This window comes from Bactrocera tryoni, chromosome 5 (assembly GCF_016617805.1).
Source record: "Bactrocera tryoni isolate S06 chromosome 5, CSIRO_BtryS06_freeze2, whole genome shotgun sequence".
Taxonomy (NCBI): domain Eukaryota; kingdom Metazoa; phylum Arthropoda; class Insecta; order Diptera; family Tephritidae; genus Bactrocera; species Bactrocera tryoni.
Window position 1 is genome coordinate 3,241,374 of NC_052503.1, and position 9,455 is coordinate 3,250,828.

The following is a 9,455-nucleotide window of genomic DNA, read 5'->3' on the forward strand; positions in this document are numbered from 1 at the left end:
GAATAAGTTAAGGAAACAGTGTTTGAAGGTCGTTGTGTTGGCATCAAAGAGATAGCAAAGGATCTCAGGATTCATTATTTACCGACTCCACACATTTCGTTGAATATTTTGGATATGAAGCTTGCCAATTATAGAGTCGTACAGAAATACCTGATTCTTTTCAATTTTACGGCGAGTAGAAGTCGCACAAGAGGTGCTTTACAACATAGCTGAAGACCTTACTTTCTTCAAGCGAATCACTACTGCTGATGAGAAGTAGATGTATGAATATCGAGGTAAAATTTTCCAACAATCTAACGAATAGCACTCCAAAACTTCTCCCAAACCGAAACCGAAAAAATATTACTGAAGACTCTGAATGCCATCCCAGCCGTGACTTATACCAAATTGGCATGCTTGTGTTAGCTCATAAGACTATTTTAAAGAAATTAGTAAGGATTTTTATGGAAATATCTAAAATTATTTTTTCAGTCCGGGGTCCGGGTCATATTTGATCGGATGTATAAAAGACGGTTCTTTGAACAAATAAGCAGAAAAGTATAGCTTAAGCTTTTTTAGAAGCTGGTAACTTCGAAAATGAAGGTCAACACAAATCTAAGAACATAAGAAGAAGGGTATGCCTAGAAAAGATATTCAATGAATTATGGCATTGCAGTTAATATGTGCATCTCTGACTTTATAAAGTTCTGGATTTCTCAGAATATTGTATATCCTGAGGTTCAACTTTTGCTAATGAAGTTGCTACTTGCATGGGCAACAACTATTGAAAGGACAAATATTCTCTCGTTTTCCATCTATTTGGTCTTCCTCCAGACGTGTCCTTGATTACAAAGCAAAGAATTTTCTCACAAAACAAAACGATCACCCTGTCATACTAAGGCAAAGAACACACACACATGTGGCAAAATGGTGTTGCCACAACACCATATGTAGCAGCAGCTAGCGGTAACATAATGATATTATCAACATAGCGACAGAACAACAAAGTCATGGAAAACTCGCAACAAATCGAAATGAAAACGAACGTGAAAACGCGCCAAAGTGAAACTGCAAGATGGAACTGTGTATTGTAACTGTTATGCGCTGTTGCATTTGTGTTGTTGCACAGTCACAAACTGCGTACCACTGCGATTCGAATTGTTGCCACGACGAGCATGGCAAAATCGATTTGAAGCAGCACAAAAAATTTGCCCGCAGTTAAAAAACGTTTTAGATTAAATGCGGACGATTTGTGATTTGTTGCGGACACTGGCGAATGCAGCGGCACTGGGGGATTTTCATGCCACAGCATGTTTGCCTGTGTTATTTGTACTAATGCTGGATTGTGTTGTACTCCTAACCGCTGGCCCGCGGACTCAGTGCGCGTGCACATATGTATGTATGTGTACACATGCAATGGAGGCTTCGCCTTGATCGCTTGGTCGCATTAGGTTGACCCATAAAAATGCCATGGGGTCAGCGGTTGTTCTACAACAAACAATAAAGTATTTACATATGCATATGACGGTTTATTGTTGTAATGTCGGTTGGTGTTACTATTTTTGGCATTGCTATCTGCTCTTAAGTCCATTGTGATGATCACATTTATTGCTGACTTCAAGCTGGATGCTGTTAGCAAATTGACAGTGCACTTTTTTGCTCAGCTTGTGCCTTAAATTCTACTTCTTCTTCTTCTTCTTCTGTGCTTCTTCTACTGCTGCTTCTGCGAGCGCTGCTCCAACGAACTACAAGTAAACAGTTGCGGCTCCTGTTGTTGAGCGCTCATTTATCATTTTGTCAAATTCGACATTCGACGCGCATTCAACTGTCAACGATTACTACTGTTAATGCAGCAACAACAAAAATGACTGTCAGATAACGTTTGAGCATTTTTTGCTGCACCACAAAGCACACTTTCGCTTGCAGCTGTTTTCGTGGCCAAAAGAATGCCGCTCGTAAATTTGCGCAAAAAAAGTATAAAAACAAAACAAATGTGCAACAAGTGGTTGCAAACTACTTAGTAACTACCATTTGCGTTAGGTTTGTTGTTGCAGCGCTCAGAATTTATTTTTGATTGCTATCTGAGCCCAACAAATTTACCTGCAACAAATATGCCTTACTTTATGTCCCGTTTATCCCTTCCCTGCCCCTAAACACCCACTCTAGAGTGGCTGCTTCAGGAAAATGGCATATATAAATGTATGAGTATATATGCATATAAATTGACTTTGCAAATTACCGTTGCCAATTTCGGTGTTTATTGACTCACCCGAACCACTCAGCCATTTACCCATTCACCTATTGACTGACTGACTGACCGCACAATCGAGCAACTGACCGGGTCTGCAGCGGGCTAAAAGCAATGCCGGCGCTCAATCAGCCACCTCGCCATCTGCTCCTTGCCCAACGGCCAACTACTGACCAAGTCAGCGGGATTCGTTGCTTATTCGACTGCTTTTGCGATGTTTCATATATATATATATTTCCCTCGTTGCTTGTTGGCCGGTTCGGTGGTTGGATAATTTTGGATCATTAGGTTAAATTTGTCACGAATGTGACGCGTCGATGGGCAATTTTCGGACAAATGCACTTTTCATTGCGTTCAAGTAGTTTCGGGCAAGCTTTTCGTTTTTTCCTTTTTGTATTTTTTTTTTCTTTTTTTGTATTATGTGCTAGTGCAAAAGTTCACACTGCCTCGGGTATGTTGCAACATGTTATATTAATAACAAATGATTATGTTTTATGAGATTAAAATGTTAGGCGCATGATTTTCGATAATGAAAATTTTATTTTGAGCAAAATTTCAAAAGATTATAAAAAAATGAGGTATGAGTTTGGATATGTTTCACTTGATATGTTAAGGTATTGAACGTTCGAAAAAATTTTCTCCTAAAATATTCATAGAAAGTTCTCTCCTTCTTGAGGTTAAGATGTGAAAGCAGCAAATATTTTAGAAAAGCTCTCTCTGAAATTCATCAGGTAGGTGTTGAAAATAAGAGTGTCGGATGATGTTGAATACCTTTAAGGTGTTCAAAACATAGAGTTCGAGGACTTTATCGGTGCAGCTTATTTGGATAACATCATTTATGAGCGAATTCTATGTAGATATAGTTACATTATTTAAAAAATCATTATGCCATTAAGAGACCACGATCAATAACTTTTGAGGAAAAATTAAAAATTGGTACGATGAAAGTCATTAGAAAAGGAAGAAAACACCATATAACGTCAATTAAAGTAAAACTAAATCATAGTAAAAATATCGCAACAAGTATGATTTGTATGTGGTAGGCAAGGGGTGTAGGAGTCAAATCACCACTATTTATTAAAATATCAAATATAGCAGTACGTAATAGAAAATTTTCGATTAAAATTGCGAAATTAGAAAACCTGAGATATTCCACAGACCTTTATCACATCAGTCTCCTCTTTATCTTCCTTCGAGAAACTTAAATAGCTAAATTTTAAGTAATAGAAAATATACTGACTCACGGATTACTTCATTATAAGGTGTCTGGTAATAGCGCAATTGCTGCAAACTGCATAGCCGATGAGCAAACCAGAGAGAGCATCCTCACTTCGAACCTCATGTGCGCTTAGCAGACATTAGTTGGTGGGGTGCCTCTACGCAACTATCAAAGCTATATGAAGGAAAGTGAATTAAAATCATCAAGGTACTATCTCCGCCAACATACAGTTTTTATTGTGTTTGAATGGTGGTATTGTCTTCGTCAAACCAGAAGGCATAGCCGAAACTGACATAAGAAGCCTTAATAAATTTGTGATCGGCTCAAGGCACTTCGTCGATTTATGAGGATTTTTATGATACATTTTATAACATTTCTAGGTATCACAATAAACTGGATACAAGCTGTTCAAGTGAGATCCCTATTAAGATCGATATTTTAACATAAGCTATGTTAAGTGTTCTCATAAATGCAAAAAAACTACGCTACTACGAAATAATAGCTGAATGAAACAAAATGCAATGGAATAATTTCTGCATTTTTGCATTTTCTTAGAGGGTGGAAACTCGCAGTAACATCTCCTCCAACACATACGTATACATATGTTATATATTTACTTCTAAAATTTGTCTAAAAACTCTTTGTAGAACAAAATTTGGTAAGAAATGCCAAATCGGTGACGGCTAATAACTGTCAATATCTACCAAATGTGTTTTAGTTAAAATCATTAACGTCTGCTACGACCATTAAGTCCAGGCTTTCATTCAAGCATCAATTCATCACAGTCTGAGACCCAATAAGTTATCCTCTCATGTGCTTCAAAGTCCAAGCCTCACTGTCCATTTCATTTCGCTACACCATATCTAATGGACAAGCACGTAATCAAGCACGAAGAGGAAGAGTGGAAAGTTCGAGCTTGTATGTCGGTGTGTGTGTGCGCATAGGCGATAGGTGAAAAAACGGGCAAATATTTGAATGTCTGAACAATCTGTCTAAATTCAACACTAAAGATTCATGTTCAATACGTGTAAATAAACCAAATTGGTCACGATTTTGGTATTTTGTAGCGTTTTTCGGCCGACTGCCGGCTTAGTTAGCGCTAACGATTGCAGCAACGAAGCCACTTGGACGGCGGCGGCTCGCTGATGTAGCGGAACGTCTTTTTTGTTGTTGCTTCAATTGTTGTTTTTCGCTGTTGGCGTTGCTTCGTCGTTTCGCTGCCGCATTGCCGTCGCGACCGACTCGTTTTACTGGGTTTTCCGCGTTGCCATGCATGCCAGAATAATAGCGGTTATGGTTGTTGTTGGTGTTGGCGGTTTTGCTCTTGTCACTGATCCTGCCCTGCTCCTCTGCACTCCAACAGCTCGCTTCTAACGTCAGCTTCCAATATTACAGCCAGCGGTGAGAGATGTTGCATTTATTGATATTCTTGTTGCTGTGCTTCTCGTGTTGTTTTTGCTGTTTTTTTTGTCATTGCTCTTGTAACGGACGCATGCACGTCGCATGTAGTGCTTATAAAAATTGTTCGACAAGCTGGTAGCATGAGACGCAGCAACATTTACGAGCTACGTTAACGGGCTTATTGGCATGGACGTGCAACAGCAGGAGCCAACTTGTTGCATGTGACTGCCGACAATGTGCAACATCGCTATGTGCAGCGCACACTGCAGACTGCGCACGTCTGAGAAATTATAAACCAATTAAATTTTAATATTTTTTATGGGTGCGCAATTTGCATGGAACAATTTGAAATAACAACTACAACAACAAAATCAATAAAGCGCAAAAACAATATGTAATAATAACAACAACCAACGTAGTCGCGTGACAGCCGCTTAAGAAAAATGTTCGCTGACAATATACACACATAAATCTAATTTGTTAACAAATTATGTGCTAAATGCAGAGGGAAAAAGTCAACAAGCACTTCTAGACTCTACCAAATAGGGACACAAAGGCAGTACGATTGCTTGGTAACAAAGTATAACAACTATGCACTTTTTTCTGTATAGAGAATAGTAAATATAGCGATTAACTGAAAAAGTACTACAAAATAACTGGAAAGGAAGGAAGATGGAAGAATCTTGTTATTACGAGAAATTTGCTAATCGATGAATAGTTGAGGCCTCTGCTTAACAATATTAAATAAGCTTTGGCCACCGCCATGATGTTGTAGTGTAGTGAAACTGAGATTGAGCTTCGTTCTTAATAAACTTAAAAATTATGCTTTTCCTGGTGCATTTATTCGCCATGGAAAAACTTCCATTAAAATCCATTAACCATTGCAATCAGTTAAGAATTCCCAACATCCCTAATTTGAAAGTTAACTTCACTTACACCTATATATTAAATGCAAATAGGTTTAGAGACTATATCTGGAAAATCAATACACAGAAATACTACAATTATAAAACAGGAATTTGTCCCTTTGTTATTATGCCTCCGAAAACTATTTTTAAGCTGATCAACAACTATTTAGAATATTCCTCACAATATATTAGAATATGAGTAATCCAAAATTCTGGTCGATCAACATGAAAATATGATAAAAGTGCTGATGGGGGCTATAATCACGCGTAAAATTATAATCTTATCGCCAAAATTTCATATTTTTTCAATTATCGCGACATCTCATGCCAAAAAGATACCTAAAACTCGAAACAGACCGTTTGCGATATCGAGCCATTTCTTGGTGTCAAACTAGTTATCTCCTTGTAGCATTGATATTTACCTACTTTTTCAAGAAGAAAAGAACTATATACTGTCAAATTCTTTAACTGGACTTATTTTAACCGAAATATCAAGACAGAGAGAAGTGAGGTTAATTTTTCAATGCTTAACGATTAGCTACTAGAAGTGTTGGTTAATCGATTTGAATTTTGAAATTAAGAAAAATTGTTTACCTGTTGCCGTCGCTGGGGAGAGTATATTGCAATCTAGCTTATCTCTTCTTACTGTAGATAATGGAAACCTAACTGAAAACTTATTAAAAAATCCCATTTTCAAGTTGAGTTGGCTGCCATCAAGGTAACAGTAGACGTGTGTATTCACATCAATCGCATATCAGACTTTGTTTTGGTTAACTGTGCACTCAAACTTAGTCAAGGTATCCATGACTTCATTAGCAATAACACCAAGTTTTCTTCGTATTAGACTTGGTTGCGTATTCGATCAGAGCGGAATCGCCGAAAGCTGCAAAACCAATCAAATTGATTGAGTTTAATCTAATTGGAAGGTCGGTACTCGTTGTCTTCTGTCGCTCTTGCGTTGGGACTATGGTCCTTGAATATCTAAGCATTTTCTCGTAAGTTCGTAAAGCGCTGGTCAACAATGGTATTTGTTCATAGCAGTGTTCATAACGCCGTTATGGTAGATGTTCAAGTTGAACGCTATCCAACAGGCTCAAACGTGGTGCGTCTAAATATTTTGTCGGACACTTCTTGCTTAAGCTGTATGAAGGAAGATGAGATGGATTCATCTGCTTTTGGTACTTTCTTCTCTACTGCCCTACTTTTGTTAGACCGACATTGAAATATTGTTGAACCAAGCAAGGTGGCTCGGATTGGTTGGTATTGGAACAGCCTTATAAAATTTGTGGTAAGCCAAAAATACTTCGTCAGTCCATGATATCGATTTATCACCACATCTATTTTAGGAGTTTTTGGATATTGCCAAGGACCCACGTTCACAACTGTCGGAATAAGATGAAGCCTCTACGATTTATTATTCCTTTTAAACAAGATATTCATTATTAACTCCTTGGAAATGATTATTCAAACCAATAAAGCGGGAAAAGGTTACGAAGTCTACAAAGCAATACTTTCAGAATATAATTATTATCTAAACGTTAAAATTATACACGATATAAAACATCGTATAAAACAGAGGTTTCATTTGAAGTGATTGACTCATAACCTATCTCGGCTTTAGATTTATAAAGATCTAAGTTCTTTAGGATTACTTTCCAAAAAATATACAGAAAAATTAGAAATACTATATGTCTTAATAAATCTTGCTAAAACAGACATTAGAGATTTAATATAAAAATGGATCAGATCAGCTTTAAACTTGTTCATCATATAAGCCAGTAAAGGTGAGGTATATGAACCCATCGATATATATACACGATGCGATATATACTCCATCGAAATTCTATAATATTGCAATCGTTTAAATTCCCCATACCACCCTAAGTTAGCCCCTTTTTATTCATTGACTATTTTATCTCTATTTTGTGGCACTGTCATTTCTTTCCACCGCTAACACCAATTGTTGCATAAAATTATACTTGCAATTCTTGCCAACAACTATTGCCACATTTTCGCAACAATTTCTTACGCTGACCTGCTATGCAGACCACAGCAATGCAATATGTACTTCGATTTGTGCGAGTGTGTGTGGGGGCATAAATAAATTTTCATTCAACGACGGCACAGCGGTGTCGGCGCTTTTATGTATATGCAACTTTGCGTGTTGCAGTCACAGCAGCAGACTGCTCATAAAAAGGCGAAAAATCGTCGTACGTACTAATTACCCTATGGGGAATACACGCGCTTGCCGCGCCAGCGCCCACCCGCCGCAAACTCCTACGTTGCACATACAAATAAATCGTTGCAACGCTCAGCAATGCCAGCACACAGCGAGCCAGAAGCAGCAACAAAGTTGTACTGAACAACAGCATCAGTGCAACAGCAACAATAACAACTAAACAAAAACATCAGCAATGAAGCCAGTTTTTGCCTCGTCCTTATTCGTATTTTAAAGTCGCATCCAGTTTTTGCGCGCGAATGCCTTTTCAGCTTTTTTGTTTGTTTTTGTTGCCTTTTGCTTTTGTCAATCCGTTTTTGCTGTTGCTACTGATTTTGCACATTATTGTTGTAGGCGATCGGACAAACGGTAGCAGCCGTCGAGATGCGATTAGACTACCACCGCATGAGGCATGCCTCAGCCGCATAAACTGGAGCACCTGTGGCGCGCAACCTGCACCAGCCGCAGACAGCAGCAGCACAAACGGCATCGCCACAACTCGTGGCAACAGCGCTGGCATTGCCAACAGTAGCAGCCAGCTAAAGCGACTGTCATTGCTTTTGAGTGTTGCAGCAACGGCAAACGCAGCGACGACCATGCACAAAGTCTCTCGGTGGTTGGTGGTGGCGGTGTTGGTGTTGACGATGGCGATGGCGACGTCGGCGATCCGTGGTCCATACACTCAAAGTGTCAATATTTGTCAAAATGTCAATTTCAGCGACATATTCACTTGATCAAGGCATGCGGGGTGTACGTGTGTGTGCGTGTGGAGGCTTATACACCTGCATACAAATGCATTGGTGCAACTTGCTGCCGCTGCTGCCAAGCTATGTGTTGCTCGAAGGTGCATGCATACCACCACATATGTGTGTATAACGGGTATGTTGAGTGTGAATCTGTGCCAAATGTCCAGCATGTCCGCATGCTCTACAGTAGTGTCCACACCAAAGCAACAACAACAGCAGCAAACACCACATGGCGTGACAACAAGTTAAACGACTGACTAGCGTTAACGGCCCATGCGGCTAATTTCACTGCAATTGTTATTGTAGTTGTTGTTGTTATTTTTAAAGTGGTTTTGCCGCTGCTGTTGGTGATGTTGGTGGCGGTGGACAGCGACTTGCTGGAGTTGAGTTGACATTTCTCATTGTATACAATGATTGTTGTTGTTGTTACTATTACTGTTGCTGCCACTCTACCCGCTGACGATTGCACGTAACAGCCGCTGCTGTCCACTTGCCGCCCATTGACGTTGACGAAGGTGTTTCGCCGTTTTGCGCTCACTTCGCCGCCGATAACAATTTAGTCGCTTTCGATAATGAATGCGTCCGCCTAATCGTGAAAATGTCACTGACAGCTCGGTTCAGCAATTATTTATTTTCCTCACAATTAGTGATATCGCATAGTCTAAAGTAAATGTCGTCAACTTGGTCTTCGCTGCGTTTTGTGAATGGCTGCGAAGCTCTCTAACTACCACTAACC